The following is a 14901-nucleotide window of genomic DNA, read 5'->3' on the forward strand; positions in this document are numbered from 1 at the left end:
CTGCTCCGCTCTCCCAGGACCCGACCAGGACCAGGAGGAGATGGACAGACAAACCCAAGCCACAGGACAGACGTGTGCAGCTGTAGCAGTGCCACCAGGGCTGCCATGTGCCTTCCCTAGTGCCACGAAGGGCCGGGGCTGCTGAACCCATTCATTTAAGGACCTGTCATGGTAGATCAAAGATCCCTCTCTCTCTGCAAAGTTCACTAGAAACTCCTAGGGAAAATAAATGCTCACGAGCATCTGTTGGTACCTCTTCCATGAATTCTGGGGGTTAGACAAGGCTCCTGTGGGTGAACGGCTTTCAAGCGGTAAATTTGGAGCCCAGAGATATGATATATTTTTCTTTTCGGACAGAAAATGTAGGAACTGTAAAATCTGGTGAGGCCAGTCAGAAAACAGCTGTGCCACAGGGCTTGGATGGGTGGTTTCAGTTCCTGAGTGGAGAACTGAGACTGTCAAACGCTCCAAAAAGTCCTGACAACTTGAGAGCTGTAAACTCTCCAGATAACAGATTTTTAACGGAAAACACATTTGAATTGATTACTAGAGAGACACGCGTTTCAATCAGCTACTGAAAAGGCTTTTGGTCTTGCCTGAGCTGCAGCCCATAGCCAGCAACGTGGGTCAGTCAGGAAAAAGCTGAAGTAAAGGTAAAACCCAGACCCTAAAACGGCAGCTGTGTTGTCGTAACAGGACATAACATAGAAATATCGATTTTTCTTTTTCATATGTAAGAGTTTTTTTCAATAAGGTTTATCACACCGTTCACCCTAATTCCCAAGGTGATTGAATTTGTCCTTCCCAATCCCCCCCCTGCATGAAACCCCAACGCCCTGTGAGAGATGAAGGGATATGCCCAAGGGCAGGGACAAACTCTCTTGTGCAGAACAGAATGAAGCAAGAGGAAAAAAATAAAAAAAAAAAATAATCCCTTAATGCAGCAGGCTCAGGCGCAGGTGATAGCTCCCCCTGACAACAGGGTTGCTCCTCCGTGGCAGCACGCACACACATGCAGAGCCTGGATAAATATTGGTCCTGGACTGTTTGGTCTCTGCGTACATGAAAGGCTACAGAAAGCACCCAGCTCATGCTATTTTGTGCAGGGGTCCAGCTAACAACAAAGCAAAATATTCACTGGAGAGAAGCCAGGCACTGAGGTGGTGGTGTAAAGTGTACTGATATTATTTTTTTTTTTTTTTTTCACTCAATCCCAGCTCAGCTTAGCACCACCAATTCCCCCATTTTCAAAAAAGGGGAAAAAAGTCTTCAGCTGCCACTCGTACTTCCAGCTAGAGCCCTTGTTACAGATCAAATGAAAAAATAATAAAAATACCCCAGTGAACAAATCCAAACCCCAGGTCCCTGCCTTTTGGATCTCTTTTCTCCCTGGCCTCCCCCCAGGCCACCCCGTTTTCACACAACTGGAGCACACTGACAGCAAGGAGGGATCGGGGAACGGGGGAGCACTGTCAGTTTTTCCCAGGGATGCTTGTGAACTTGGAGTCCTCCAAGTTCTTGGGACCTTGGGATCACCCATGCACCTTTTCTGGGACGGTGAATTCAGCCTCCCTCGGGAGGTGACAACAAAGAGAGGTCTCTGTCGGTTAGCAGCGTCTCAGCACTGAGACCTCAGCAAGGGGAGCTTGCATCCCACCCAAAACTGGGAGAGGAGGGAGCCCGTGAGCCTCTGGGGGCACCCATATGCAGACGTAAGTATGGGCAGAACAATGGTAAATCTTCTGTTTACTGCTGCCAAGAAGTGTAGTGACAAAGTGGCCTTTATCAGGGTTAAGCATAGAGGTAAAAATTTTACCCAGAAATCAGAAGTGATGCGAAAGTGCTGTTGCCTGAGATTTTTGCTGGAACTAATCTCGCACGTCACCTGGCCAGGCTTGAGGAGCCAAGTGCTGCAGGTGGTCATCCCCCCCCCCCACAGGGCACGACTCTCGTTCCAGCACGGACACGGTCTCCGTCTGTCCTGCCCAGCTTCGCTCACAGCATCGGCCAGAAATGCCTCCGGGTATTTTGAATGAGGGCTCTGTTCATGGGTAGGTGCAACCAGACAGGGATCTCAAAGGACTTTGGAGATCCCTTTCACAGGGCTCACTGAGAGGGAGAGATTGTAATTACAGATATTGAGAAGCAATGCCCACCACCCCAGGAAAGCTTCGGCAGTGTTTTTCTGGGACCCTGTGTTGAGCCCCACTTGTCTGGCCTGGTGGTCTGGGGGGAGCAGGCTCTTCTCTTGGGGGTCTGCTCCATCTTCTTCAGGCAGACAAAATCCTCTTCCAGCAGCTGCTCCAGCAGCAGATGGACTTCTGGAAGCCACGAAAGGCAAAAGGAGAGGTCAGGCCCAGCAGAAGACCCTCTTCCACAACCCATCCTTTCATCATTCAGGCATGCTCTCTGCACAATGCATTCAAAATCATGACTTTATGTCTCATCTTTAACCCTTTCTCTCACTTCTAGCACCAAATTAGTAGCCATAAACTGGTCACCTAGACCCCAATAAGAAGCAAACACCATACATTACCAGCATTTCACCCATGTTTTAATGGAATAATTCAAGCTGATGTAGGTTTTTCAGCTGTATTTTGATGCTTTTTGTGGTTTTGATGCCATTCCACTCGCCTTTGTAGTCTCAGAATTTGTTTTGAGCATGGTAAAGTGCACTCAGCCCTTTTATGATTTCCTGTCTTGTTTCAGAGCCCTGCACTGAAAGACTTTAGTTGCCTCCTAAATCTTTTTCCAGAACTCTCCTGTCACTTTAAATATTGGCCAGCATTTTGTTAGCTTCAAGACTTTGAAATAATATCAAAGTAAACCTCAAAGGAAAATAACACAGTAAAGAGTAAGGTTGGAGCTTAATTCATATTTAAATAAAGATCTTTCACTTCAGCTTGGGTTACTGTGTAAAATGACTGGGAGCAAATGGAGCTTTTAAAGGCCTTATTCCCCCAGGGGTTTATTTTAAAATGATCGGTGAGCCTACCAGGCAGAGGAATGAAGTTGGCTTCCCACAGAAAATGCCCTACCATTGGAAAGAAAGAAAATCTGAATTTCTCCAGAATCAAGATGGACTTTCTCCTCCCTCCCCTCCCAAACCCCAGCGGACATTTGCAAATGGTGCTCTCTCCCTGCAGACAGACAGGAACCTTGTCAAAGCCTTTGCAGAAGGAAACAAGGAGCTAAGGATTGATTTGCAAGTCAAAACATAGTTTTTTCTTTTTTGTTTTCCTGGGGTGAACCGCACGTTTTCTGAAATGCAAACAGGAAATATCCCCCTTTCTCCCTCCCAAAATACTAGTTTTCAGGAAAGAAATAAGGAACTAGGGGCCCGTTTCCAGCAAACCTCAGCACCTGACAGGGATTTGTACGAGGCCTTAAAGGCAGATTTGAAAGCTGACTGCCCAGCACAGGTATGTTTGCGAGAGCAGCCAAGCACACAGCTCTCCTTGACTTTATCCGGGGATCTCCTTTGAAATTCGCCTTTAAGCTTCATATCCTGCTGCAGGCGCAGAGCAGAAGTGGTGATGGATTTAGCCTTCCACGTACCCTCTGCCTTTATTTCTTATTTCCTATTCAAGCCCCAGGAACAGTGGGCGGGAGGGACGGCTTTTGCTAATGCCAGCAACTCCAGATCTGCCAAAACCCCAAACAAAGGCTGTGAGAAAAATATTTCTGCAGGAAGCATTTGCTGAAACATGATTCATTTCTTTAAGATAAGTCATATTTCCTCCGGCCAACACTTACAAAAGGGTTAGCCTCCCTTATCCAGCCTGGATGATGAATACAGCCGAGCATGCGCTTCCAGTTGAGCCTTCGCAACGCTGGCGTGCTCACACCACGCTCGACGGCACGGCACGCCAGCCGAAATTTGCTCTCATGCAAAGGTAGATCGAGGCTGAGGACTTGCACGGTTTGCTCTGGGTTTTTCCTTATTGTCGGTGTCATGTGTTCCCCCCCCAGCCCCTGACACCAAGTCACACTGCTGAAGGGGACTCTCCCCCCCCCCAGCTTCCCGCCACCACTTCAATCAGCATTGTTTTCAACCCGGGTCTGACATCCCTGCTTCGGTCGCTGCGGCTTTTTCACCAGCTACTAGAAACAATGGGCTCCGTGGGTCATTTGCAGTTCATCACGTCTTTGAGTTGTCCGGGTAGTTATTTGAAAAAAACATTCCTGCTTCGCACATGGCCGCAAGATACATAATGAAATTTCCTAACACCCCTTATTTCAGAAACCTCTTTCGAGAGCGGCCTGCCAGACTGCAGCTTGCTTCCCCCAAATTAGTGAGCTGGTAGAAACTCAGCAGGAACCGGGCGAGGGACCAGCTGGTACGGTCCCGGCGATGCGCGAGACGGTGGCTTGCAGGGTGCCGTGGGAGTGGGGACCCACACCACGATCCCCCGGCCCACCTGGGTCTGGCTCCAGGTCTCAGCTCCGGCACCTGCACTGCTGGTTTTTGACCCGGACCCCTCTCTTTCCAACAGCCCTTTGCTTCCTCGTGCGTGGTGTGAGGCTGAGCATCTTCCACCCCCACGCCCCTCCGGGTGCTCAGCAGAGGCTGGGGGCTGCGTGGGGCTCCCCATCCAAGCGGCAGGCAGGGCAAGTCCTGGTGGGGTGATGGACCCAAAACCTTGGGCAGGGAGCTCCATGAGCGCAGCACCTCTCGCCACGCTGGTGTGGCTCGTGCCAAAACTGGCAGACCCCATCCATGGGGTCAGCCACACATCCACCGCACCCGGGCGTGAGCCTCACGCACGGCTAAACTTGGCCGCTCTTTGGCATCCATCCATCACCTCTGACCTCTGTATTTGCTCTGCTTTTTCTCCATCGCTTTCCCCTGGACACCTCTATCCCGATCCACTCGTCTCCAGCAGACCACGTTTCATGAGAGCTTCCTCTATGCAAGAGTGACAATCACAGCCAGCCCCTCTTCAGCCCTGTGGCCACTACCCTGCCCCACCAGCCCCACCTTCCCCCCGAGGCACACATGGCTCCAGGCAGTGGTAGCTGGTGGGCACTGATGCTCCTGGGGAGCATGAGGACATCTGACCTCAGACAGCTTCTCGCGGTTGGGTGGGAGTGATGTGAGCCAAGGGGTCATGGTGGCCTGATGGCCTCATGGCATGCCAAGCACCCCGGGTGGAATGCCAGGAGGGACGCTGCTGGGAAAGGGGACAGGCACGCATAGGAATGCCATTTGCTGCTCCACCCCAGAGAGGGATGGGTGTGCTTGTGCCTGCACTCGGTTTTTAACATCTTGGCCATGAAGGGAAGACAATTTCCTTCCAATTGATTTTCCTTTTTTTTTTTTTTTTTTACCTTCTCCCAGGATACGTGAAGTCAGAGCAATTGTCTGGAGAGATGTTTGCATGAGTTACTACCTGACTTGCTCTCCCTGCAGGCAGGTCTCCCTGTGACCCCTCGCTCAGCAGCAACGGGGCTGCATCGTCACCATCAGCTACATCCAGGCACGGTGCCCTGTGCCAGCACCATGCATCTCTGGGCACGGTGAAAAAGCTGGGGATGTCTGGTGGTCCACGGCCCACTCACACCAGGGTTCGGGCTTATACTTCAGTCACCGGTTGCCACCACAGAGCATCCTTGTCTCATCAGGGTGCAAGCACAAACTGAGCTACTGGAGAAACCTGAACCGCCTAAAAGCCAGCAGAGAAATAAAGATCCATCAAATCTCGAGTCCCAACCTTCTGCCGTTATGGCAGTGGGCTGAGGTGGGGTGAGATTTGTCCCTCTGCAGAAACAACACAGAGCACTACCTTCCACAGCCACAAAAAAAGGAACCCTGAGCATGATGAAGCGAGAGCGATGAAGGAAGAGAGGTGCAGAGGAAGAAGAGGATTAGGGATTAGCATTCAGTACAGGAACGAAGGTAAGCAAAGACCTGCCTGCTCTTACAGACCACACGTGAATACCTCAGCGTGGAGGTGCATGGCTCATTCAGGCTTCAACTCAGACCCGTTTTCTATGTGTCAAGTGTTGCTCTCAGCTTATAGCTTCATTCATGCTAAATTATGTTTCTCTGCACTGGGACTTCTTTGCCTTTGTAAGCCCATACTTGTTAATACTGCATTAAAATATAAATCAACACCGCCAACATTTTTTTTTTTTTTTGCAAACGCTGCAGAGGCAATATGTCCCCACTAAAGAAGCGAGAGGGTATTTTATGGTAGTAAAAATTTCTCTTTCTTGCTAGTCCTTTGCAAGAAATGCCTCAAATTGTCCCTCAGATGTGCAGAGCTCTCACTCTGCACACCTGAGCGCAACCACCTGGGATGAGCGGGACCGAAGCCCTGGGTGGATGTGTCCCTGCCCTACCCTCCAGGTCCCGTGGTGCAGGGGGTCTCCCCTGTCTGCGTCCCGCCCCCCCCTCCCCCCCCCATGGGTGACATTAGGATATTAGGCGAGAAAGAGCACGATGCCTGAAGGCAAAAAGCTCTCTGAAAGGAGGCAGCAGCACACAGGTCCCCAGCCCTGTCAGGGGCAGCCGCCGAGGCGGGATGGGGGGAGTCCGGCCCCAGCACCACACCACAGCACAGCGTGGACTGGGAACGGCTACCTCTGGTACAGCTCTGCTGAGCTGTAATCAGATCTTACCCCCCATGAACCTCATGCTGTGACATGTTTATACGACCAGACCCTTTCCCCTTCATTAGTATTGGGGTCAGGAGAAGCCAAAGGTCAGGCTCGAAGCCGATGATTTCATTTCTAAACAAAACCATCGCCTCCCTCTACCTTCCTCCTCAAAGAGCTTGGCTCATAAATTTTCATTTAGTACCACCAAGCTGACTTTCCCCCCCCCCCCCCCCACATTCTCTTTAACAAGAGGGATATTTCATTCCCCAAAACCAGAGGGCAGTTCCTTATTACCCCGAGTCCCAAGCTATTTGGGAAGCTTTGGCCAGTATCCCGCCCTGTGCTTCAGTTTACAAAGTGCCAGTCAGGACTGCTAGAAAAATAAAGGTGGCAGAGATGTGAAACCTCACGTCTGTCTCTCGCCAGACCAGCAGTCCCACTGCCCGGCTTTAATGGCTCTGCCATCCGTGTTCCCACAGCATCAGCCCCCGTTTGACACGCTGGGGGCTGGAAAGTGCAAAACCAAACCCCACTGTCAGAAATGCACGTGTTTACTTCGCTTTGAAGAGAAAACAAAGAAAGAAAGCAGAAAATGCAGATGGCTTTCAGGTTTGCTGCTTGCACTCATTCATGTCCTAGAGTCCAGCTAAAGCTCCGTGTTAAAGAGCAAACCAAACTGCACGAGCCAAAGTGTAAAGCATCTGTGTTTCTCCTCGGTAAACCACATGTCCCGGAGAGGAACAGCGCTTGCTGCAAAGACCCCTCTGCCCTTTGCTGCTGTGGACAGCTCTGAGTCTTCCAAAAGGTTCAGCCTTGCTATTGCTTTACAAATCCTGCACTCTCTTATTGCACTTTTTCCAGTGATGGTTCTTGGTGCTTTGCTCATCTGGCAGCACCCTCCTGTTTTGAGGGAATGTTCAGAGCCCAGCTGGCATGGGAAAAGAAGAAACCAGCTCCTGCCATGCAAGGAGGAGGTGATTTAGGCAGCCAGTTTCAAAGAGAGGTTAAGGGATTTGGGGGCTCAAATCCTGCTGAAAGCGAGGAGCTGCTTTTCACAGCTGCTTGCAAAAAGCCCGCCGAGACAACCTGACCCTTCCTGGGGCTGAACGCGCTTTCTGCCCCGGAGCTCCAGGTTCACATCCCACGGCGGGGTGGGGGGGCAGTCACGGTTAAAAACATGCTCGGTGGTTTCAGCTAGGTCTCAACTCTCCTCGACCACACTGGAAAAGGACAGTTCAAAACCAGAGGGGGATTTCTCAGCCGTGGGGTTTGACTCCTCCGAAGTCTTACGCCAGATCGGGCTGGGGGTGCAGCATCTTCCTGTGTCAACCTGGCCAGGGACCAAACTGTTGTGGATGTCTGCTCAGCAGTTGCTGCAAGCCCTGCGTGGCCCAGTGGTTTTATTTATGCCCTTGTGAGACGTAATCAACGGGAACGACTGCCCATCACAACCAATAATGAACTTGCTGACAACAGTACCTATAAATCCCCCCTCAACCGGGAGCAAACGCGTGCATCTCCCACCCAGCACAAGTGGTGGGGGTCATACCCAGCTCAGCTGGCTCTGCTTTTCCAGCCCACTCGGCCAGGGTTGTTAGGGAAAAATTCCCCTGACTAGGTCATCCTCACCTCCCCAGCCTTGCTCAGCGCAAAGGACGGTGCCTGTGGGTTGGTGCCATCGTGTGGATACAGCTGCAATGAAGAGGAGGAGGAAGAACACTGGGAAAAGGACAAATCTGGCATTGTCCAAGCCAGGGTCTAAGCCTAGTTCCCTCCTAATGATATCGACGGGCTTAAGTGGGACCACGCTGCTTCCTCCAGCAGGTTGAGTAAATATAGTAACAGCAAAAGTACATGCCACCTGCGCCTTATCTACCCTAGGGCATCTCCTGGTGCTGACAGCAGATCATCAGAGGGAGTTTCCCCAGGTGATGCCTTAATGAAAGCAGCAGCAGTTGAGATTAAGATCTCTGGTCCAAAGGCTCAGAGGCTGAAACCCAGCTGCGAGTGATACTCACTCTACCTTACTCAGGCTTTCACGTTTGGAAACAGGGCTGGAACACAATCATGTGTGTATCATCCCCTCCAGGATCTCCAGGACTGTCTGGTCTACCAACACAAACATACTCTTGAACCTGAAAGAAAATCAGGCTGTGGATTTTGGCTGGTGGCAGAGGGTGGGTTCTTTGCTCTGGGCTTGCATCCTGTCCTGGAAGTCACACAGTCCCCAACCTCCAACTCTCTTGCAAAACTGAAAAGCAATCCCAGCCCAGGATAAAAATAAAGGGTCCATGGGGCCCTGTCACTCTGGGGTCAACTGACACAGTGGACGTGCAATCAAGCTCCTTCATGTAATTTTTCCACCGCATTTTACAGGCTGGATCTGAAACGGAGCCAAATGACGAGCAGGGGGGGATAACGAACCATGAGCCTGGGGTTTCCTTTGTAGAGTCAAAATCCCAAGCCAAGTCCTGCTGGCTGGGATGTTCCCATTATCTTGCAGAAGAGAGCACTGAACTCCGACGGGCTCCTTCCAAAACCCCATCCGCTGCGATGGAGAGCAACCTGCCCCTACCCAACGCTTCACTCCTACCGGGATGGGGGACACACACGCAGGAGCTTGGTTCCCACAAGAAGAGGAGGAAGCCCGTGAGGACCCTGTCCAGGCACGGCTCGGCCTCCCTCTCTTTGGAGGAGGCAGTCGTGTCTCCGTACCGACCTCTGCACCTCCCACACACACGCTACGCCTGTCCACCCTTGTCATGTTTTTGGCTCCCCAATGAGTTCACGCTGCCAAGGTCTTTGCAGAGCGCTTGGAGCATTGGAGCAGAGTGACTTTCCACTCGCAGGCGCGCTGCCTCTGCCAGGATGGCTCCGGAGTTGCTCTGGATCTTGGCTCGGGAAGAGCTGGCCGCTCGGGACCTCCTTGGACGAGGTGTGAGGGACACGCAGGTGGTTGGCGTTCAACCCTGACACCAACCCAGGGGGGACAACCCACACTTGCACGGCGCTGGTTGTCGTGGGTTGGGCCATCAGGCTGTAGGTGCAGGTGGGATCTCATTCGGCGGGTGATCCATCAGGGCGCATCCATCCTTAGCGAGCTGGCGCCCCGTTCCAGCCGGGTTTTTGCAGCATGTGGATGACTGCATCCAAGATTCATTAATGACCCAACCCCACGTTGCTGTTTCAGATTAAATTGTTCCCAACGCTATGCATTGTTATTTGGGAAATGTATGAATTTTTCCCATATGTCTTTGACCTATAAAACGAACATCCCTCAAAACTGAAAGGTTATTGCCAACTACGACGTGTTTTCATTTCTCGTCTTTAAGCACATTTCATGGTTTGCCAAAACTTTTTAGGAGGTTGAAACTGAAGGCCTTGACTCAGGAAAGCACTTCAAACACGTGCCAAATAGGACTTACGCGTACACTTGCATCTAAGCACATGCTACAGGCCTGTGCTGGACTGAGATGTTTTCCCAAATTGGTGCCAAAACCCATCTTCCTCTTCATTAACTCCTAGACTCTCAGATTCTGTCCTCGACTTTATTGACGGTCACCTACAGGTGAAATTTGGGTTGCAGATGTGCAGCTCCTAGGCTGCAGAGAGCAGCTAATTACTTGGGGATTGCTGGCTGGGGCTTTGGAGTCAGAGTAAGCAGAGGTGGGTGATAGTTTTAAAGATATAGTTTTAAAAATACAACTATTTCAAGAATTTAATGAAGTTGTTGGTTTTAACAACAACAAAATCTGACAAAAAAATCAGGAAGTCATATTTCAAGTATTTCTAAGTGAAAACTCTGAAAGGAGTTTGATTCAAAAGTTATTTTATTTTACTTTATTTTTTTTTTAATTGTACAATATAAAACTGTCAGTGTCCAAGTAAAATATTTCATTTCAGGCTGACTCAGATGTCTCACTTGACAAAGAATATATCTTCTCTTTTTTTCTTTTTTTAATTTTGTTTTGTCAGAAATTTCCAACATTTCATTTTTCAGTTCATCCCAAATCAATATTTCAACTTGTTGAAATTTTGCTGCTAGAAAAGTCAGTGCTCATATATCCGTGTGTATCCTGAGAACTGAAACCAGACCCGAGTAAAATGAAGAGGGAATGCAAAAGTACAGCTCGGAAGTTTGTCTTTAAGAACTTGCCAGTCATCCGGGAGGAATTGAAGCTACGGCAGGCACCGTGGGTATCAAAAGACAAGGGAATCTGTACTCCGCTTCCAGGAAAGAAACATTTCATTGTTACAAGGAAAAATACCGGATGGAGACCAGCCCCCCACCCGCCCCGAGCTTTCAGCATTCCTACCTGCACTGCTAAATCCCCAAATCAAGCCTCTTCTGCAGCATGCCTTTTATCTCAGCAGCACGACTCTCTGCATGAAAGAAAACCTATATTCTCTTTCAACACATTTCTGACATAGTTACGCCATTAACCCACGGCGCGCGGTTCTCTCGGGAGATGTCTGAGATGGGGAATGGATGACTGTAGCTTCCTTCTTGCAAGCAGTCCTTGCCTTTTTGAGGTGAGGTCTTCAGTCCAAGACCTTGGACAAGCACGGCAAGGCTCTGCCTGCCCTTTCCAGCTACAGAGAGCAGGCAGAGAAGCGTGTTTAGTTAATGACCACGCGTGCCTTGTCCCCCCCGCGGGACCTTAGGAGAGGCTGCCGTGAGGTAGGATGTAGAACCACGTAGTCCAAAGCCTACGGCAATCCCTTCCAAGGGAGCGTGGTGCAGTGCACAGAAGGAGAAGCTGCCTGCAGTGGCTGCTCTCCTGCCCAATTTAACCAGCCTGTGGGGAGTGGGGAGCATACACCCATGGGTGCACTGTCCTTTTCCTCTGATGGGACCTTTCACCTTTCCCAGTCTCAGCCTTCTGGGCTCTGGTCTTGGTTTTATCCCCTAACCCAACTTACTAAGCCAAAACTCCTATCGCAGAGCCCCGCTGGGTTTTCCAAATAACCCTTCAGGTATTTGTTGACACGGAGGACCGGTGATGGCAGGCAGCACAAGAACCCCTCTGTGGTGTCTGCAGCTCCAACACTATCTCCCCAGACAAGCATTGCCCGCAAATGCAAATCGTGGAGTAAAGATGGTGCTGAACTGGAATTAAACCTGAAGTTTTTATCTCAGCAAGACAAGGGTCAAGCAAATTCATTCGGTGAGCCCCACCATCAGATCTGGCTCGCCCCCTCCCTTCCGAGACCAGTCTGAGCACACAGCTTCAAGACTGTTCTAAAAGACACCGGTACCGTGACCACTGAGCATCCCACCTTCTGGGCCCAGCCTGAGCAGGCTGGAGGTGGGGGGCTTCTTTTCCAACGTGCAGCCCCAGGCAGAGCTTTGGAGACGGTCTTCACCATGCACAGAGCTTACATCAACAAGGCAACTGGAGGTCTTCCACCCATATGGCTATTATACAACAAGATGGCCAACAGGGAGGGGAAAAATGCCCAAATCACATTTTTTGATCCTTAAAAAGTTTGGTCACTCCTGAAATCAATTAAAATGAAGAGGCTTTAACAGAGAGTTGAAAGAGGCACTAGGGCGGGTCACTTGTTTTTATTCCTATTGTCAAATGGTAAAATTGTTCTCTTATTTAAGCCTGTCAAAAGCCTGTGAAGCAAACAAACAAAGCCCGAAGAACCAACTTCCCAACACCCGACCACAGGGTGGACACACATGGACACAAGGAAATGGGCTGCAAAACTTGCACAAAAATATAAACCTCCCTGAGAAGGGCTCTGCCAAAGTTAAGGGGAAAAGAGGTTACGAGCATTTGTGGGAAACAGTGCTAAAAGGGTAGGATAAAAGAGACCAAAAAAAAAAAAAAAAAGGGAGGAAAGAGCAGAGGGAGAGAGGACTGGGGCTAGGGCTGTGCCAGTCAGGAGGGATTTGGCCGGATGATGGTTTTACTGAATTTAAATGCGCAAGATACACTTTGATTAATTCTAGTAGACTACACCAAAGTCATACTTGCAACTCCCAGCGCGCTAATTATGAAGAGGCGGACAGTGACTCATGTTGGAAACTTCCCAATTTCCAAAGGGGGGAGGGGGGTGGGGGGGAGGGAAAAAAAGAGGAATCTCAGCACTCAGGCAACCACGATGGTCCCCGGACCCGTTGCTGGGAGAAAGGTCGGGGCAGGGAAGGAGTGCTGGCCGGGCTGTTCCCAAGGAGGGCTGGCAGGGAAGCCCCCCACCAGGAGGTTGGGGGGCATGCGGAGAGGTGGGGGGGTACTCTGCTGTGGGGGTGCCTCTCTGGGGCTGGGATTTCCCCAGCATCTCCGGCGCCATGCAGGTAGGGAAGTTGATTCCCTCAAAGAAAACGATACTAACCTTAGGGCCAACCTCATCACCTAGAGGCAGGGATGCCACCATCCCAGAAGAGATGCCCTTGGGAAGATGTCAGCGAGGTCTGCCCAAGGAGGGACATTTCTCCTCCTTGGCACCTCAAAAAAAAAAAAAAAAAAAAAAAAAAAAAAAATCTGCCAGGTGGTGAAACGCAAGAGGGTAGGAGCTAGGGGCTCTCTACATGCCCCTGCCTCTGTTAACACCCTGCCACCAAGCTTTTGAAAGCTGAAGTGCTGGAACCATGGTCTTGCAGAGACACAGATGGAGCCCACCAGCTCTGGGTAGCACAGTGGCCAGGTCTGATGGGTCGCAGAGGCAAAAAACAGAGTCACAGACCCCGCGTTAAGCCTTAGGTGTCCCACTCGGCTCCTGCACGGTGAGGAGCTCCCTCCCCTCTGTTTGTGAAATATTTAGCAAGGAGGAGATGCGTGTGCACACACACACACACGCACACACACACACACAGATGTTTGCTCAGCAATGATTACCGCCAGCTCCGAAACGTCTCTTGGGGCAACAGCAGAGAAACTAAGGGGGGTCCCTGCCTGATATTTATTATCCCATCTCAGCTCCATTCTCATCTACTCATTTTTAACTCTCCGAGAAGCTGACAGCATCAGAAACCAAAGCCAGAGCATCAGATTAACAACATCTTTCCTCTCCAGGCTTTCGGCCACATGTTTGAATTGGTTCAGCCCATGAATAAAACCGAAACCCCATAATCTTACAGGCTTGAGACAGAGGTGGGGGGGATGGGAACAACAGATTTAATGCCGTGTAGCCGATCGTAGTTTCATTTATCTAGGGAGAAAAGATGATTACTTGGTTTTTAAATTTATTTATATTTTTTTTTTTTCAAGAAAGCAAGGAAGGAAGCTGCGGGGTGTGACCCCCCATCTCCACCACCCTGGCTTGCGGCTCAGACTGCAGCTTGGCAAGGCCGGGGATGTGTCGCGTGGGCGTGCATCTCTCTAGACCTGAGCAGGAACATATCTTGTGGCCTTCAGATAGCATTAACGATTAAACAAGGGATTAACAAGCCATTACTCTGCAACGCCATGCTCCCCTCTGCCTCCCTGACTCCACCATAGACCCAACTGGCTCCATAACCACTAGAGGGGGGTGGAAGGTAACTAGTTGAGGAGATGATTTCCTCTTATTGCGTCCTCCTGGGAAACATAGATGTCAGTGGGTTGGGGACCTCTGCAGTCCTGGGCAGGGTATGGATGTCCACCACACTCTCAAGTTCACAGCATCCACATGAGGAGGATTTCCCCATCATCCAGGGCACCAGCACGCTACTGGAGCAACCTCCAAAATAGAGGAGCCACGTGGGATGTCAAAGCTTGTTCTTCAGAGAGGGCTGTTTCGATGCTGGCTGGGGAATGAAGCCCCTTGGGGTTCTCCCCCTGGGGAGGGAAAATTAACCAAACTGCAGGCTGGGGAGCTGCAGAAACAGCTACGAAGTGCAAAGACGGGACAGCACAGACAGCGTGAGGAGGAGTTAAAGGCATCCTAATTCAAAAGGTATGTGATCACCCATGCCTCGGCCCCTTTCCAGAGAGGTTGCAACACCCTGCAAGCAGGCGATCCTGCACTGCGAATCTGGGGCAGGCGTCTTGTGGAGATAAGAATCAAGCTGCTCTGCAAGACTCATGTTTTCTGGGAGGCCATGGAAGTGGAGCAACCACTGGACAGACAGGAGCATTCCTTCAGGCAAGAGGAACCCACCACAGCCCCGGGAGAGCATGAAACCTTGGGTGTCCTCCACCCGTCCTCCTCCTAAGTGAAGAATATACAGACAATTTTGCCTAGAAACATGTGAGATCTTCTAAGGATGAAATAAACCGTTTTCCTGTTGGAAAATTAGAGTTTTGAGATAACAAGATTTTGGTAACATCCATTTGGCAGTTTTCCATTAGGAAGCATCACGGGTTC

This window comes from Tyto alba, unplaced genomic scaffold, assembly GCF_018691265.1.
Source record: "Tyto alba isolate M040663 unplaced genomic scaffold, T.alba_DEE_v4.0 Super-Scaffold_7, whole genome shotgun sequence".
Classification (NCBI taxonomy): Eukaryota; Metazoa; Chordata; class Aves; order Strigiformes; family Tytonidae; genus Tyto; species Tyto alba.